This window comes from Macaca thibetana, chromosome 2, assembly GCF_024542745.1.
Source record: "Macaca thibetana thibetana isolate TM-01 chromosome 2, ASM2454274v1, whole genome shotgun sequence".
Taxonomy (NCBI): domain Eukaryota; kingdom Metazoa; phylum Chordata; class Mammalia; order Primates; family Cercopithecidae; genus Macaca; species Macaca thibetana.
Genome location: NC_065579.1, coordinates 94,006,459 through 94,025,747, shown reverse-complemented (window position 1 = coordinate 94,025,747; position 19,289 = coordinate 94,006,459). Strand labels below are relative to the sequence as shown.

The following is a 19,289-nucleotide window of genomic DNA, read 5'->3' as shown; positions in this document are numbered from 1 at the left end:
GGACTTGGATGCAGCTGGAATCCATCATTCTTAGCAAACTATCACAAGAACAGAAAACCAAACACCGCATGTTCTCACTCATAGGTGGGAACTGAACAATGAGATCACTCGGACTCAGGAAGGGGAACATCACACACCGGGGCCTATCATGGGGAGGGGGGAGGGGGGAGGGATTGCATTGGGAGTTATACCTGATGTAAATGACGAGTTGATGGGTGCAGCACAGCAACATGGCACAAGTATACATATGTAACAAACCTGCACGTTATGCACATGTACCCTACAACTTAAAGTATAATAATAATAAATAAATTAAAAAAAAAAAAGAGATTATATCAAACTAAAAAGCTTCTCCAAAGCAAAAGAAACAATAAATAAATAGAGTGAAAAGACAATATACAGAATGGAAAAAAATATATTTGCAAACTATTCATCTTATAGGAAATTAATATCCAGAATATAAAATGAAGTCAAACATCTCAACAGAAAAAAAAAAAAAGTTAAAAAGAAGGCAAATGCTCTAAGTAGACATTTATCAAAAGAAGATATGTAAATGTCCCACAAATATATTTATAATACTCAACATCACTAATCATCAGGAAAATGCAAATCAAAACCACAATGAGGCTTCATCTTACCCTAGTTAGGATGGCTATTATCAAAAAGATGAAAAAAAAATGCTGGCAAGGATGTGGAAGAAAGAAAACACACACTGTTGATGGGAGTATAAAATAGGACAGTCACTATGGAGAACAGTATGGAGGTTCCTCAAAAAGCTACAAGTAGAACTACCATATCAATCCCACTACTGGGCTACTGGGCATTTACTCAAAGGAAAATAAAGCAGTGTATTGAAAAGACATCTGGCCAGGTACGGTGGCTCATGCCTGTAATCCCAGCACTTTGGGAGGCCGAGGTGGGCAGATCACTTTAAGTCAGAAGACCAGCCTGGACAACATGACAAAACCCCATCTCTACTAAAAATACAAAAATTTGCCAGGCATGGTGGCAGGCACCTGTAATCCCAGCTACTGGGGAGGCTGAGACAGGAGAATCACCTGAACCCAGGAGGTGGAGGTTGTAGTGAGCCAAGATCATGCCACTGCACTCCAGCCTGGGTGACAGAGTCAGACTCTGCCTCACAAAAAAAAAAAAAAAAAGAAAGAAAGAAAAGAAAAGCTATCTGCACTCCCATGTTTATTGCAGCACTACTCACAACAGCCAAGTGTCCAACATCAGGTTAATGGATAAAGAAAATGTGGCGTATATATACACCATGAAATACTATTCAGCCATAAAAAAGAATCAAATCCTGTCATTTGTGCAAACATGAATGGAACTGGAGGACATTTTGTTAGGTGAAATAAGTCAGGAACAGAAAGTTAAACACTGCATGTTCTCACTCCTTTGTGGAAGCTAAAACAAGAATGACCTCATACAAATGAAAGTAGAAAGAGTCTGGGAAGGGTAGAGAAAGGGAGATATTTGTTAAAGGATACAAAATTACAGCTAGATAGGAGTAACAAATTCTAGTGTTCTACAGCATTACAGGATGACTATAGCTAATAATAATACGCTATAGAGCAGAGGTGTCCAATCTGTTGGCTTCCTTGGGCCATGATGGAAGAAGAATTGTCTTGGGCCACACATAAAATACAATAACACTAATGAGAGCTGATAAGCACAAAAAAAAAAAAAAATCACAAAAAAAATCTCATAATGTTTTAAGAAAGTTTACAAATTTGTGTTGCGCTACATTCAAAGCCATTCTGGGCTGCATGCTGCCCGCGGGCCACAGACAAGCTTGTTATAGAGTTTCAAATAGCTAGAAGTATGACATTGAATGTACCTAACAAAAAGAAATGATAAATGTTTGAAATGATGGACATGCTAATTACCCTGATCTGATCACTGTACACCGTATATATTGAAACATCACTACATACCATAAATATGTATAATTATGATATGTCAACTTAAAAATATAATACAGTATAGCTCTATTAAACGCAGACTTAAAAACAAGAGGTATTACTAGAGACTAAGAGGGTTTCTCATAATGGTATATACTTAAACAAAAATGCACCTTCAAAATATACAAAACAAAATGAAAGCACAAGATGAAATTAATAAATTGGCCTTCATATACTTCCCCTTCAATAACTGATTAACCAAACTGCAAAAACATCAGTAAAAAATGGAATATTTGAATAACATAATTAACTAACTTAAGCTAATAAACAGATATGAATCTCTGCAACCAATAACTTTCTTTTCAAGAAGTTACAGAACATTTATGAACAATGACTATGTACCAGGCCACAAAACAAGCATCAACAAATTTCAAATAACTGGAATCATGTAGACCACATTCTCTGGTCACCATGAATTAAAATAGAAAAAAAAATATTTAAAAGTTCTAGGAAAAAAACATATAAATAAGTCAAAACTCAAAGAAGAAATTATAATGAAAATGTTAAAAACTTACATGTGAACAATAACAAAAACATTATATATCAAAACTTGTGAAATAAAAACATTGCTGAAGCAATACTTAGAGAAAAATTTATAGTCCTAAATGCATATATAGGAAAGAAGTGAAGCTGTAAGTTAATGAATTAATCATATAAATTTAGGAGATGAGGGGGAAAAAAACCCAAGATGTAGTAGGAAAGAAAAAATAAAGATGAGAACAGAGATTAATAAATAGAAACAATGATAGGAGAGAGAAGACAAAGCCAAAAGTTGGTCCTTTGGAAAGTCTGAAAAGAACAAGTAAAAACTCTGGAGACACTTGCCAAGAGGCAAAGAAGACACTGAGTCAGGGCAGGTGGTGCAGGGGTTGGGGGTGGGCAGTGGTGGACAGCAGGAAGTGTTCGCTGCCTCTGCAGGCTTCCTTATCCCACTACATACAAGAGACTTGGGTGTTGCACTCCAGCAGAAAATCTCACCTTCAAGTGCTCTTGACTAAACATGCAGAGCACATCCCTCTGCCTCCTTCCATGCACCTCCCATGATCCCACTTTTTCTGGCCATGTTTCCACCTTTTGGGGAAGCAATTTTAACCATCTTTCAGATTTGCGAAAAATGTTTGGTCTTCTGTTTTTCATTCTCTTTGTTGCTTTCGGGTCATTTATAACAGAGAAAGGGAAAATGTCAGCATTGCATCCCCATCCACCATCAGCAGCAGCCTAAAGGAAAAGGAGCCCAAGCAGAAAATGGCTGGTCGCAGGGGCAGTGGGAAGAACATGCATCAGGTACTTGGAACCTGCAAAAGGAAGGATTCAGACCTGGGAGCATGAAGGAGCCTTTAGGGGATCTCAGCAACATTCCAGAACCAGACTGCAAGATCTGCAGTTCTAGGAGAGGCACCTGACCTTCATTGGACCACAGAGCTGAAAAATTGATTGGTGGGTTTCTAAAAGACTTGGAACGAGGATTAAAACAATTAAAACAGCATTTCTGATTTTTCTTATCATTAGCTGTAAAAGAAAGATACTCATCTCAAACATAATACTATTTACATATCATTCTAGTAAATCAAAATCCCTAATGATTAATAAATTGTTTCTCAGAAGAAACAAAACAACAAAACTATATTCATATAACACAAACACAAAAGCAGCACCTGCCATATTTTCTGAGGCTGGAGCTACATGGATAAAATGAAATGATGTTGGAGACAGAGGTTTTCAAGAGGAAGTCAGAAAGAGGTTTTAGGAACTGGAAGTACTGCTTACACAGATTGGGATCTCTTCAGGAAACAAAACAAAACAAAAAAGCCATCATGTAAAGAGGCTTGGGTATTTTTCTTTTCCCCAGAGATTTCACCAGAATCCTGTCATCTAGGCTTGCCAGCCTAGAAAATGACTCAATACACTTTGAGATAGTTACATTTCATACCAAAAAGAGAGAACCATATTGCAGAACAGTTACCTGAGCCACCAAGATTCAGTGTCAGAAGATTATTTGAGGCTTTTGGCAAATAGTCACATTAGATCCCGAGGTCATGGGCACCTGTTTTCCAGGCACTCACCCTTCCTGGGGCACACACGTCTTGCATTCTCTCCCCCAGTGTCAGCTCAGTAAGATTAAACTGTCAGCCCACAGCATGGATTTGTGTATCCCAGCTGCAGATCACACATCTGTCTCATCAGTGGTATCACATTGTAAATCATAGGCACAAAATGGAATTCCATACAGTGTTTTTTCTTGCCCCAGATGATGATATATAAATATACACAGAAAATTTAACTTAATTATCTAGGGAAGGCTGGGCGCGGTGGCTCAAGCCTGTAATCCCAGCACTTTGGGAGGCCGAGACGGGTGGATCACGGGTCAGGAGATCGAGACCATCCTGGTTAACACGGTGAAACCCTGTCTCTACTAAAAAATACAAAAAACTAGCCAGGCGAGGTGGCGGGCGCCTGTAGTCCCAGCTACTCGGGAGGCTGAGGCAGGAGAATGGCCTGAACCCGGGAGGCAGAGCTTGCAGTGAGCTGAGATCCGGCCACAGCACTCCAGCCTGGGCGACAGAGCGAGACTCCGTCTCAAAAAAAAAAAAAAAAAAAAAAAAAAAATTATCTAGGGAAGGTAATGATCGAATAAAAAACCAAAAACAATTTTCTGGATGCCTTTAGGCACACAGTTTCATAAAGTTCCTTTTACTTTCCCTGCAGAAATGCAGAATTCATCCTTAGGGTAAGTTGGAAGTGGGTGAGGTTTCTTTTAGTAAATCATCCAGCCCATTCCCCAACCAAGTCCACCTATCAGCCATTTCCTCACTAACCTCTGGTAGTGTCACGCTGTTCTGGTCTTCCTGTCACTAGCAATTGATCTCATAAATTCATTCACATTAGGGTGTTACTGTAACAGTGTTACTTTGGAGTTACCCCAACAAAAGTCTTCTAAATTTTAACACAAGACAAGACAAAAAGGAATAATCGTCCAATGGTAGAATCTACCCCCCAGGATGGGGGAGACAGAGGCAGAGCTGGACAGAGGTGCTTTCCTGGTTCTCCCCAACAGGTGCTTGCTTCCTTTTGTAGTTTGTCCTCCATTAAAGGCACTACTAAATAATTGACCATTTAGACTCTTACCAGTTCTCCCCAGCTAGGTAATTTTCTTTTTTTTTCTTTGAGATGGAGTTTCCTCTTGTTGCCCAGGTTGGAGTGCAATGGCTCAGTCTTGGCTCACTGTAACCTCAGCTTCCTGGGTTCAAGCAATTCTCTTGCCTCAGGCTCCTAGGTAGCTGGGATTATAGGCATGCACCACCATGCTCAGCTAATTTTTTTTATTTAGTAGAAACGAGGTTTCACCATGTTGGTCAGGCTGGTCTCGAACTCCTGACCTCAGGTGATCCACCCGCCTCGGCCTCCCAAAGTGCTGGGATTACAGGCATGAGCCACTGTGCCCAGCCAGTAAATATTTATATGAGGTTTATGATATATTTATGTATAATCATTTATATGATGCAATATTCAAAATAAAAAGGTCCCAAACCTCTGAGCTTTCTATTTGAACTTTAGGGTATTTATATATGCACAAAAATATATACCTATGTATTTTCTCCTTTAACATCTTTATTCTTCCTTCTGTAGTATTATCTCCTTAATGTGACAGATACTATCCATCTACATTGCTATAGCAATTTAAATTAGTATTGTCACTTTGGGGAGTAATTTGGCATCAAATGGTCAAATTCAAAGTTTACATAAAATAAGACCCTGCAATTTCACTTCTAGGCATATATCTTCAAGAGTTTCTTGTACATGTGCATAAATAAATTTCAAGGATGTTTACTGAATGCATCTATGTAATAACCCCCCAAAATTAAAGAAACAATCAAAAGTTTATCATAGAAAAACACTAAAAATATGAACATGATCTGGGTAAAACAACTTAACTATTCTTTCAAAAACACCAAGTAATAAATGCAAGTTACAGAATGCACAGGAAATTAAAAGCAACCTCCATGGATAACTCTATAGTGAAGTTGGCCATGAAGAGCCAATAAATATGCAGATACATTCTGCCTCACCACTAGAGAAAGGTGAAATAAAAAGCAAGGTTCTGGGGTTCTTCTTTTTGCCCAAGAAACTAGCATTGTTATTTAATAATCATACTTATCAAGGGCAAGGCATGGGAATTTGGCATACTCATATACTACTAATGGCAAGATAAATTTATAAACTTTTCTGGAGGGTTATTTGAAAATATATATCAAAAGCTTAAAGTAAACTAACTTTGACAAAGTACTTCATCTCAAGAAAACAAAGAATGTCTACAAAGTTGAAGTTGATAAAAGTCTAAAGTGCCTAGTATCTTAAAAGAATGGTTTCATTGAACAAATTATGGTATATAGATCAAACAGATTATTTGAAGGATGAAAGTAATGACAGAAGAATAAATACTGGCATTAAAGTTGCTGACATGTTGTTAAGTTTTTTAAAGTATCACTTTATTTTTAAAAAAATATTCATATGGTCCATATTATTCAAGGATACTTGTTACCAGAGAAAAGTCAGTTAAAGTGAATCCACTTAAAATATCACAGTAAATAATGGGAAATAAAGTTTTGATTAGTATTACCTTTTAAGGGAGAAAAAACAAGAAGATACATTTTATTTAATGTTTTAGCAAATTTTGATATACAACTTTACACGAGTTCTTAGAACCACACTATCCAGCACATGTGGCTACTGAACACTTGAAATGTGACTAGTCCAGTTGAAATGTGTTGTGGGTATAAAATACATTCTAGATTTCAAAGACTTAGTATAGAAAAAAGAATGTCACACATTCCATTGATAATTTTATATTGATTATATCTTGAAATGTATACAAAAGTATATTTGATATACTGAATTAAATTAAATATATTATTAAAATTAGTTCCACCATTTTTAAAAACTTTTTAATGTGCCCATGAGAAGAGTTTAAACTACATGTATTCCTAGTATTATATTTCTGGTGGAAAATGCTACCTTAAAATAAATCATGTTTTCATATTTGGGGCATAAATTTCCCAGCAAACTTAAAGAGTACAAAACACCCTTCAATGAGCATTTGACATTTTTGACAAATTCAGAAAGAGTATCACTTTTGAGCAAAATTATTTGAGGATTGGCATCAAAAGGACCTCTCCCTATTTTGTCATTCAACTCATTCTCTTCTGGAGCATGCAGATACTGTCTCTTTTTTCGATCCTTACCAGGTTTAAGACTGTCAGCAATCAATGTGTTCAACAACGAGCAAATGTTTTCTGCAGATTGTCAACCTAGTTTCATCAATTTCACGAAGTTCTCCATCTTTTGCAAGATTTGCAATTCTACTCTACAATGAATTTGCACTACCATGTCCAATAAAATCCTATATAACTGAGGAGCAACTGGCCCATAAAGAAAACGATGCTTAGTAGACAGACACTCATTAGTGCTATGTTAAGACATCAGAATGGGGACCTACATATAAGTGGACAGTTCATTAATGAATGTTTTCATGTGATGATGTGAAGGCTGTTATCATTATGAAGGCTTAATAACTAGTGAGATTCAGAAAACGAATATTTTATAAGGTTTGCATCTATGTATACAATATCAAATGACCTCTGGAAAAAAATATATAAAAATTTCAAAAGTGACTAAGTGGTGGGAATATAGGTGATTTTTACTTTTTTCTTTCTGTTTGCCTATATTTCTATAAGTACGTTTTATATTAACACGTTTAGTTTAATTTAATTTCAAATGCCAGGTCAAATCCCACATTCCCCATTAGCCACTCCATTTGGGCAGGCATCCCCCTAGTGAATCCTCCTCCTCAGGACTCCAAATCAATGCTCTTTGATAATTTATTACTAACTACATTGTATAATTATGATAATAACTAATACTTATGTGCCAGGCACTGTCCAGAGTGCTTCATATTTATTTGCCTCTTCAGTTGGTCTGATCTTTCTTCAAGACACTGATCCTCAAGTAAGAGAAGAAAGAAAAATACCTACAAGGGGAGTTTACCCTCAGGATAGGGTGTCAGTATGATTTGAAAAGGCAAATTCAACATTAAAATATAATTTTACACTTGAAAATATAATGTTTTCATAATACAAACTTTGGAAGGAAAACAAAATGAATTGACATTATAGCTAATAATTCAACTTTGTTAAAGAGGATATAAAAAAGGAATATGATAAACATTTAACATAAGCATAATTGAAAAAAACAAACACTATTAGAATACCAAAAGTATACAATTCCTTAACACATTAAAGCATATCTACCACAAGCCTAAAGTAACCATCATACTCTTGGTGAATATTTAAAAGCATTATCAAAGTCATACCAGACTAGGAGGTCCACTATCACTACTATTCCTCTACATTATGCCAGAGGCCCTAGGCAGTGTAATATGCAAAGGAAAAAATATATAAAGTTTTAAAACAGAAAAAACAAAACCACCATTACTTGTAGTACCTATGGCTTTCTACAGAACATCCAGAGAATCTACAAGCCAACAAAAATGCTAAATAGAAAATTAGAATACATAAAACCAGCCCCCTTACTATATACTGGCAATAACCAATTTTAAAAATGTAGCTAGAGGAGAGATGATCCCATTCACAAGAGCAATAAAACTTCTAAAGACTAATGAAGGGATACTAAGATGTAATGTATATGTATGATGAAATACACCAATAAAAAGGAATGAAGCAATGATACATTCAGCAACATAGATAACCTTGAAAACGTTACACTAAGTGACAGAAGCCAGACACAAAATGCCACATACTATATTACCGTATGATTCCATTTATATGAAATATCCAGAATTGGCAAATGTATAGACTTGGACAGTAGATTGGTAAGGTTACCTAGGGCTGGGTGTGTGGCAGGGTGTTTGGAGGGATGAGAACTGAGAAATGACTGCTAATGGGTACAGGGTTTATTTTGCAGGGTTCAAAAATATTCTAAAATTAGATTGTGTTGATGGCTGCACACCCTGCAAATTTACTAAAAACACTGACTGTAAACTTTCAGTGAGTGAATTGTATAGTATGTGACTTATACGTCAACAGAGCTGTTAATTGAAAAATGATAATGAAAACCTATAAGGTGCCTAATACAAGTTTCAGACCTTTATGGAGAATATTATAAAGTCTTGCAGAATGACCTAAAAGATAATGTATAGAGATAGGCCATGTCCATGAAAGGAACATATCAATAGTGAAAAGATAAAAAGTCTCCTCTAATTAACCTTTAGATTCAATGTAAATTATAACAGGAATTTTCATAGGAAGGGATAGATCCTAAAATTCATGTTGAAGCCTAAAGCATCAAGAACAGCCAAGACAGTTTTAGGGGAAAAGGGTAAGAAGAGAAGATTTATTATAAAGCTTTAATAATTAAATGAAATGGTATTAGCTCAGGAATCACAAAAAGATGAGTAGAACAGAGAGTCAAGAGACAGATCCAAGGATATAACAGAAATTAGCCTATGTCAGAGATGGCAACAAAATAAGTGAGAAAATAGTAAACTATTCATGAAATGATAATGGGGTAAATGGTTTTCAATATGGAAAACAATTACACCCCTGCCTCAACAACACAGATATATAAATTTCAGAGGAGTTCAAAGACCCAACTATGAAAAACAAAATTTTGCCAGTAAAAAAAATGAATGGCAAGACACAAAAAAGAAAACTGTAAAACTATATTAAAACTATATATTAAAAAGATAATCTCTAAGGGAAATGCAAAGTAAAAGAGCAGTGAAATACATTCCATGCTTCTCAGATTAGCCCAAATCAAAACATCTCATCAATACCAGTCACAGCCAAAGATATGGGAATACAAGGAACTCCAACACAATGCAGTAGGAGGGCAACCTGCCAAACCTAGGAGAGCTAAAATAACAGATGAATGTTGATTTAAGCATACATATCCTACTACCCAGTTATTCACCTTCTGAGGATATATGCCCAAGACACACTCTTGTGCATTTCTACAAGATCTTGTCAAGGATATTCCTTGAAATATATTTAATAATAGCAAGAGATAGAAAAATCTTTTATTCATCAATATATAAACTGTGGCATAGCAAAGGAATGCTAAGCTAAAATGAATCAACTAGATTTACAATGATCAATATATGTTATCAACACATGTAAAAAAGTGTTAGGTGAAAAAAAATCACAAAAAATAGGTAAGACGGGTGTCCATAACGTGGTGTTTTAAACACATAATAAAACTAGTAGGCACACTGAGTCCCAACATTGCAGGTTGAATGCAATTGACCCCAAGTTCTCATCTTTCACCGTCCTTCTTGCTTATGACAGAATTTTCTATTTACAGCAATTCCATACTTACACTTAAGTGGCTACATGTAAAGTGCTAGAGAAGGTGCCAGGGAGGACAAAAGAATTATATATAAGACTCCCCTCCACCTCCTGGCCGCTACAGAAGAGTACAACTCAGCTAGGGATGTTGTCTCAGGGACTCGGCTCTTAACCTTCACTCTGGCTTTCACAGTGTGTAAACGTAGAGTGTGTAACTTTCAAGGAGCAGTTCCTTTATCTATAAAATGGGAAAGCCATCCTCCTCCTATTGTGAAGAGTAAATAAATATAATTATAGTGTCCAGCATATGACAAACACTCAACACTCTTGGTGATTATGGGCATGGAAGCCACCAAATGAATACAATCTTCTAAACAGCATCTCAGTCGTGCTGACAATAAAAACAAAAGGTGATGGATGGGAGAAGGGCACCAGCTGGGTCCATTTAGCCTTCTCCATATCTGGATACAACATCCCCACATCTCCTGGGTAACTTGGGCGTGCTCTGTGGGATGTTGGGACATGTCTTCCAGCAACAGTAGTGTGGCTACAGCCAGGCCTATATATTCTTCCAGGTTCAGCATGGACAGGGCTCTGTGAAAAGAGATACCAGCCTTTGGAATGAGAACTCCTTCCCTCAAACCTCTGAAGAGATTCTGGGGTAGGATGAGGTGACCTAAGCTTGCTTCTCAGTTAACCCTCTTTCAAATCACAAGGACATACCACCTTAACTCCATCTTACTGAGGAAAAGGTAACAGTGTTTCACCTCCAGCTCCCTCCAACAAGTGCGTGCCCCCATCCCACGGGCCATCTTCATAAAGAGCTGGGATAGAGTTCTACCCATGGATTTAGTAGTAGGGACCACACAAGGGATCTACTTGCTAGATATGGAAAATAGTAGTTGGAAATCACGTTCGGAGATACTGAGTTGTTGGATTTTATTCCTGGGATTCCTTTCTGAGAGCTTGGGAAAAGATGGTAGGTATTTCAGTTCTCCAGCCAACCTGGTGCCACCATGTGGCAACGACATCAACAGTTCATAAATCAGTCAGCTTTCAAATTCTGATTCTCTGTCAACTTTTTATCTTCGAGGAATTCAAAATATTTCATTTTTATGTACCAAATGAGAATCTATTCATTTTTTCCTCATTCATATTTTAATATCACATAATTTCATATTTGCATTACTTTAATTCACTCTATGAAAAAGCTCTTATGGGAACAAGCCAGCCTCCATTGACCAATGTCAGCACTGTTACATCTGGGATCAGGTTTGTTACACCACCAAATAACTAATGATCAGGGTGTGGTGGGACAACCAAGTCACTCTTCACTCAGATTGTAAGGCTAAATTCTTCCATTTTTCTGTACTGGTTTAGGTATAACTACTCTTGGTTTGCATTTATTAAAAAGGAGGTAGAAAATCATCAAGAAGTGTCATTTTAGCTTGGGAACTAAAATGATAAAATAAATAACAATAGTAATAAAAATAAAACCAACCTGATAAAACTAAGCAGGATGATGGCTACCCTTGGAGGATAGTGCCTGTAGGTAGGGGTAATGGGAAGACTGGAAATATTCTGGGTCTTAATTAGGGCACTGGTTACATACGTGTGCTCAGTTGTGAAAATCCATTGAGTGTATCCTTCAGAACTGCACTATTTTCTGGAATTATACTTCAATAGATTGCTAAATTCACCAAGGTCTGATCAGTCATCTCCCTTTAACTTGGCTTTCAGACAAGAGTCTGTGCATACACAAAAATAACTCGAAGGCAAAATCAGGGGGAAGCCTTGTTTTCTACTGGATATTTTTCAGCCATCAGGAATCCCTCTGGGCAGGGAGAAAGGAGACAGGACATAATCGATGCTACTGCTAGTTTAAATGACTGAGCTGAGTATGGCTAACACTTCACTTTCTCAAAAGTGAACAAATTCTGCAGCCAGATAACTCTCCCTTCTTCCACCATACACGCCGATGAAACCCAGACCACATAGAACACTGAGCCACCAAGAGATACACACCATCTCTAGAGACACACTTTGACTCCTCAGAGACACCACACACACAGAGCCTCCCCCCACTTTCCAGAAACAGTCCCACAGACACAGCTTCTGGCCCACAGAGACAGGTCGCAGATGGAGGTAGGGGTGGGTAATTAGGAGAGATGCAGCTGCCCATGGCCAGGCAAAGGAACATGAGCAGGAAGATGGAAAGCAGTATGTTCAAAGTCTTGCTAAACTAAATTTCTCTAAAAAGAAGATTTTTAAATCTGCAAACAGGGTCCCAGATATTGCTGTAAAATTTTTTAAATTACCTCCATTTCCACCTATAGCCCCGGATGCCTTGAACCATCTTCCTTCGACTTTTTAATAAAACCCCAGTGCACTGTCACATTTATCATATCCTCTGAACTCCAAGTTCCTTGGTAAGACTGAAAGGCGGTGGGGATTATTCCATTTTATAAATGAAAAAGTTCAAGTTCAAAGATGCTGGTCAGTCATCACAAAACTAAGTAGTGATCTCATGGCTGAGTTTCAGAGTTGTGGTGGGGGAGGCTGAGTTGAAGGGACAAGGTGATAATGGCAAGAGAGGGTAGGTAACCCTCTCCCCAGCCCAGAGCTCTGAGAAGCGCCCACAACACCACAGGCGGCCCCACTGGAGCCACCTCAAAGGACCTGGAGTAAAGGAATCACATTCGACGTCATTTACATACACCAAGACTGGCCAGCCCCCAGTCTCAGTCTTCCTCCCCTAAGAAAGTGTCAGGAAAATCAACAAATCGAGATCATGGTCGGAGAGATGGAGAGCATGGAAATGAAGCCAGACTGAAGGCAATTTCTAGGAGCAGATAGGAGCCAACGTTAGCGAACCAAGCTCACAGCGTACTCGCTTCTCTTAGGAAGTCCCTAGGCCCAAACCGGTGTGTGCATTTAAGAGTTTTGAGATTCGTACTTATCCTTGGGGACGGTGCTTATTTGGAAAAAGAAAAGAGGAGCAGGACGGATCTAAGAACAAATTCCCCTACCCTGCCAAGACGTCAGTAAATTAAGGAACAAGAAGGGGAGCAAGTGCTCCAAAAAAGCCTCAGGTCTTGGGGTTCCCACCACTGAATCTTTCCGCTCCACGCCTCCATCAGGAAGATTCCCCGCCGTTACCTCCAAATCTATGTAGAGCCCCCTAGGATTGGCTCCCTACCTTTTCAAGTCTGGCGGCTGTGGCGGAAAGGGAGTATGAGGAGGAATCCGGGATGAAGCTGAAGTGATTGCCCCGCCAACAGCGCTCCCCTCTCCAGGCAGCCCGCAGGCGAGGGCCAGACGCAATCCACCTGTGTTCTAACTCTGAGCACCAGCTGTGACCTTGAACGAGTCCCTGATTAGCCCCGTTTTACAGAAATTAAGAGTTTGAAAGAGTCAAGTCCACCGCGCTGGGCTGCTGCGGGGCGCTTACCGGATGGTTTGAGGCGTCCCGCCGGTGCGCCCGCAGCGCAGTAGGTACGCGGTGAACCGCAGCCCAAGCGCTACGTGGCCAGCCGGGATCGGAAAACGCGAGGGAAACGCAGAGGCGAGCTCCCGCCCCAGCAGCGAGAGAAAGAGGCGATTCTGACTCCGCGATGATCCCTGAGCAAGTTCAAGTACCCCCGCCCTTCGACCCTCCGCAGAGGCTGACTGGCCGCGCCTAGGGTTCCTGGCTCCGGACGCGCACAGGGTGCGGGGGAGCGTGAGAGACACCTCCACACCTTCACACACCCACCCCCGAAGTTGCGGCAATGTTGAAGGGAGAGTGGCGCAAAGCTGCCAGAGGGGAGAAGAGGGAGGCGGACGGTACTCACACGGGTTGGCCAGCCTGAAGCAGGTCTGCGACCGGGGTCATCGATGGCGGCCGGGCTCAGGCCACCGAGCCTTGGTGCGCCCAGGGCACCTGCCGCAGCGCGGCGCGTGGATTAGGGGCTGCCGGCGGCGAGGAAGGGGCGCGGGTCGGTCTGCGCGCTAAAGCTGGGCTGCAGCACCGCGGGGGCTCGGCTGCCAGAACTGCAGCCGCAGCGGGAGCCCGGGAACCGACAGGAGGCGGGAGCGCGGCGGCAGCGTCGGCAGCAGAGGCTGCGAGGGAGGCGCCCGCGCCGCAGGCAGCTAGGGCCAGCCTGGCCGCAGCCGCGGCCGACACCTGCTGGCCAGGCCGACAGCCAATCAGAGGCGCCCGGAGCGGGGGAGCGTGCGGAGGCGGGGCGGGGGCGCGTGCAGGGCACCCGGCGGGAGGGGCAGCCCGCGATCGCGATCGCGCCTGCGCCGGGGCCGGGGGTGCCCGCCGGGCCGGTTCCTCCAGAGCACCTCGGGCGCGCGGGCGGCACGCGCCGGGATGGGCGGGGCGCACCGGGAGGAGGCTGGGCAGGGCTGCGCGCGCCCGGGGCGGGGACCCGCGCCCCTCCCGGGGCTCTTCCCTGCGGCGCAGTGCAGTATTGGGGCCGCGGTTCGGGAGCCCCCAGGTGCAACTCCAGGTCCTTCCCCGATTCTAAGTCAGGCTTTTCCTCTCCCCTGCCTCTGAGTCCTGGACCCTCAGTGACCGTAGAGTTATGGGTCACCAGAATCCGGGGCCTGCCTGATTCTAAGACGTGGTGTGGCGCTCCTCCAAAGACAGCTCTTCCCCACTTCACAGTCCCTGGGTAATTAAAGTCGCCGTAGTGACCCCTATGTGGATTGCTTTAATTCTGCCATAAATTTACTACGCTAGCGACGCTCATTCATTCAACACATATCAAAGGGGTTCGCGCTCAGGGAGCTGTCCAGGCGAAGGCGCGCCCAAGTCTCCCAGACCCCCCACAGCTGCTGAACCGCCGGGTTAGTGAGCCCGCTCTGTCAGAAAGACGCCCAAAGACTGCTGCAAGTGAGGAACGCTTTCGGGCTCGTGCCAGGAGTTCCCGGTCCTGGAAGAATGGCTGAGAGTTGAAAGGTTCCACTCCAGGCCAGGACTTCATTGCGCGTTTGCATCCATCAAGCCAGGAATCTTCCTGAGACCGACTGCCTCAGCCCCAACAACTCGGCTGTGAAAACACATTGTCAATTTTAGCTGCAGGGTGGAAGTTGCTCCATGAAAATAAAGCATTTGAAGCTTTTGTGGAGTTACACTGGCGATTTCTAAATCCCTGGAAATCCTCTCAAGCCGGTGGGTTGAGGCTGTTCTCTCCGTGTAAATTTGCGCAGTAGAAATAAATGGCTTGTTTGCTGATCAGTCCACAGCGGGGGGAGGGGGGGAACCTTTCGGAAGGTAAAGGGGTTAATTTCTTTAAAGATTCTATTCCCTCCCTTAAAGGGATTTTAATGTCTGCAAACTGGTAAAGTGGAAAGGAAGTTCTTTTGTTTCTCTTTTGTTTACGTTACATTTAAATTTTATTTAGCTATGCTTGATTAGCATTCACGTGACACAAAATTCTAAAACTACAAATGGAACACAGTTAACAAGACTCCCTCCCACCCTTGTCTCTCAATTCCGCTTCCTGGGGGCAACCAGTGTGTACTCGCCTCAAGGAAATCGACATACATACAAACATATTTGTCTAATGCTCTTATTTTTATTTTTGTTGTACGAACTTGCACATTGTTTTACATTTTGATCTTTTCCCTTAACAAGATATTATCATGGAGTCATTCCATATCATTACCAAAAACTTTTTCTTGTTATTTTACAGCTGTATGATATTCCATTGAATAGGATATGCCAAAATTTATGTAAGGGCCCCCAATTATGGGCATTTAAATGGTTTCCAATCTATCACTGTTAATAACAATTATGCAGTGAATAACTTTGTTCTTATGTAACTGTGTATGTGTGGGAGTACATATGAAGAATAAATATGTACAACTGGATCGTGGGGTCAAAGATGATGTGCATTTATAATTTGGATAATGTCAAATGCCCTTCATAGAGATATAAACTCATGATCTCACACAAGATATGTGATTGCATATTTCACACACCCAGTCCTCTGATGGTTCTGAGCCTGTTAGCTCTCATATCCATTCCCAGACCTTCTGACTCTGCTTCATGGGGGGCTTCATTTCCCAGACTCCCCTATCAACTAACCGATGGGACTCAGCAGTAGGAGAATAGGAGGGAGAAAAGGAGAAGCCAGGGTATTTCCCATTCTTCCCTTTCAGCATGGGTGGTGGGAATAGAAGGGTGTCTAGGGCAGCAGCTACTCCTCCCGGGTGGTCCCAAGTCCAGTAGGACAGGCTCAGTATGGGCTCAGCTCCCTGGGTTCTGGCAACACCTCCCCCTCTTGTCTCTTTGGCCTGGAGGTAACAGGATGTCCTACCGTTGCTAATCTCCAGTAGTTTCACTGTTTCCTGGGAGTCTTTCAGCCTCTCACATCCTCTGTGTAACCAACTCTATGTTTTAAATTCCCCTCATTTTAAATATTCCAAGTGGTTTCTGTTTTTCTAGTTGTACCTGACTGATACTTTTCTAATACACTGACATATCCCTTCACACTGTATGTTATCCAACTTGCAGATCTTTGCCAATTATATAAAATGGTCTCGGTAGCTTGACTTAGCATTTATCTTATTAAAAGTGAGGTAGAACATTTTTACATATGTTTATGAGACACTTGTATTTCCTTTTAAACTCTATATTCATATCCTTTGCCCATTTTTTGGTTTATTTTTGTCAGACCAATAGATTCTTTGATTGTGAAACCAAGTCCTGCCAGTGAAACATTTCATAAAAACATTTGCTTGAAACTAGATTTTCAACATGATTTTATCTCAGGGAGCAGTGTCCAATAAAAAACAGTACTGTGAGCCTGTTGATTGCTATGGAGGGGAGAAAAAAATAATAGGATAAGAATGTTCAGGAGTTGATAATCCATCTGGACAGTCAAAATAAACTTATGTTAAATGATGTTCATTGTTCTGAATTGTTGCAATCAATAAGTGCAAATTATAATAACAAGTCGATTGGCCTTTCCCCTCGACAACGTATCATGTAATCATTCTCTATCATTACAAGGAGTTTCCCCTTCTTCCTTCCTCCCTCCCTTCCCTCTCTTCCTCCCTCCCCCCTCCCTCCCTCTCTTCTTCCTCCTTCCTCCCTTCCTTCCTCTCTCCTTCCCTCCTCTCTCCTTCCCTCCTTCCCTCCCTCCTTCCTTCCTTCTTTTCTTCCAGCTATATGATATTCTACTGAATAGGATTTATTATAACTTATTTAAGAGATCTCAAGAACTCTTAGTTATAAGTGACAGAAACCCAACTCTAAAAGGCTTAGACATGAAAAGAAATACGTAGGCCCACTTAAATGCAAAGTCCAGATGTAGGTGTAATGTCAGGCACCTTTAGATTCAGGGATTCAGGTGATGTCAGTAGAAGTAGAACTATAGTCTCAGCCTCTCTCTAGTTTGTCTGCTGTCTCTCTTCCCTCTTTCTCCACTACTCCTCTCTGCTTTCCCCCTTGGGTTTTATTATTAAGCTGACTTACTTAATGTAGTGGCATCTGACAGCTCCAGAATTATCTTCTACTCAGTGGCCAGCACCTAAGAATGAGGCAATTCTTCCCTTCCACAGTACACATTAAGTTGCCCAGGAAAACTTATTTGTCTTGCTCCAAACATTAAGTCCAGCCCTTGAGAAGTGTAAAGACTGGAGTGCTATGTTTGTGAGTAGCAAAGACAGTAAGATGGACACAGTGGTTGGAGTAAATCAGCTGAAAAGTTTACCACAGCTCACATACTTTCCTACACATGCCTCCCAACTGGTACATAGTAAGCCACATATAAACACTGGAATTCATTTATGTCCAGATCCAGTGAAGATTTCAGCTTTTTCAGCTGGATGCCAGGCCAACAGGATAAATGTTTGAATGCAGAATGTCAAAGGGTTACTTTCCACATGGGCCCCACAGGGGCTGCATCATGACATGATTGGGTGCTGGGTTCAAAATTGATTTGGCATTATGCAGATGTTTGCAAAGCTGACTTAATTAGTCAATCCACTTCTTTACAGACTCTCAGAATCAAAGTCCTAACATCTTACCTGAGTTATAAACACTTTAAAAGAAAGACAGATAAATACAGAATAGTTAAGTGATTTGAGCAAGGTCACAAATAAGGCAGGAAGAAAGTACAGATGGAAGCCCAGAGACAGAGGAATGAAAACGAGCCCGTTTCCTACTGGTAGGTAGTCCTTTGGGTTAGAAACAGGCCCACCTTTCCTTCTTCACTAGCACTAATACTGACTGCTTTTTAATGTTCCCCGTGAAAGGTTTGGCATCTGAAGATGATTTTGGATAACAGTGTGCCTGGCACAAAATGACCTAAAACGCTATGTTTTCAATTCCCCCATCCTGAGCAGTCATCCAGCAAAATGTCGTTGAATCCAGCCATAGCATCACCTCATGACTCACAGGAAGCGCTTGTTTTTCCATTTTCTGCAAGATCTTGACCACCGTAAGAGTTTTAATGGATTCTTCCTTTATCAATAAGAGCTCTTTGACATTTGTGTGCACAAGGAACTGTACCACGTCTTCTTTTAAAATGCGAATCAGACAGTTCATTTCTTAGCCGGAAGATTGATGAGTTTATACTAGCAAGAAAAGAACATGTCTCAGGAGGATTCTGGGTAGAATTAAAAGAGCATTAATCACAAGACTGAGGTGCCAGTCTGAACTCACCACTTCCTGGCTGCATGACCTTGGGCAAGTTGCTTAACTTGGCTGAATCCAAGATTTTTTCACATATAAAATATGTTGTAATCCTCTCCACCACCCTGTAAGATTGTTATTAATTGATACAATGTATGTGCAATCATTTTGTACATGAGATTTATTATATGTTACTTATTTTAAAACTATCATTTTCAACCTGGAAAATGAGTTTATAAATGAACATTCTATGCTATTTTGTGACATTTCTGGTATATAAGTGGTGAAATAAAGCTTTCACTCACTACTTCCTTATCAGTATCT

The 19,289-nt window shown here is 41.0% G+C and overlaps 1 protein-coding gene across 2 annotated transcripts in view; it reads right to left on the bottom strand.

Moving 5' to 3' along the window:
• Window positions 1-14,490, bottom strand: part of MYRIP (myosin VIIA and Rab interacting protein) — a 418,438-nt gene extending 403,948 nt beyond the window's left edge. Inside the window, exon 1 of one of the 2 annotated variants that reach the window (XM_050780367.1) lies at window positions 14,167-14,490. The gene's annotated coding sequence lies outside the window, so the exon portion shown is untranslated. Of the gene's footprint in view, window positions 1-13,532; window positions 13,603-14,166 lie in introns of those variants that run through there. The other variant, XM_050780368.1, reaches the window with a different exon arrangement.
• Window positions 14,491-19,289: the final 4,799 nt, after the last annotated feature.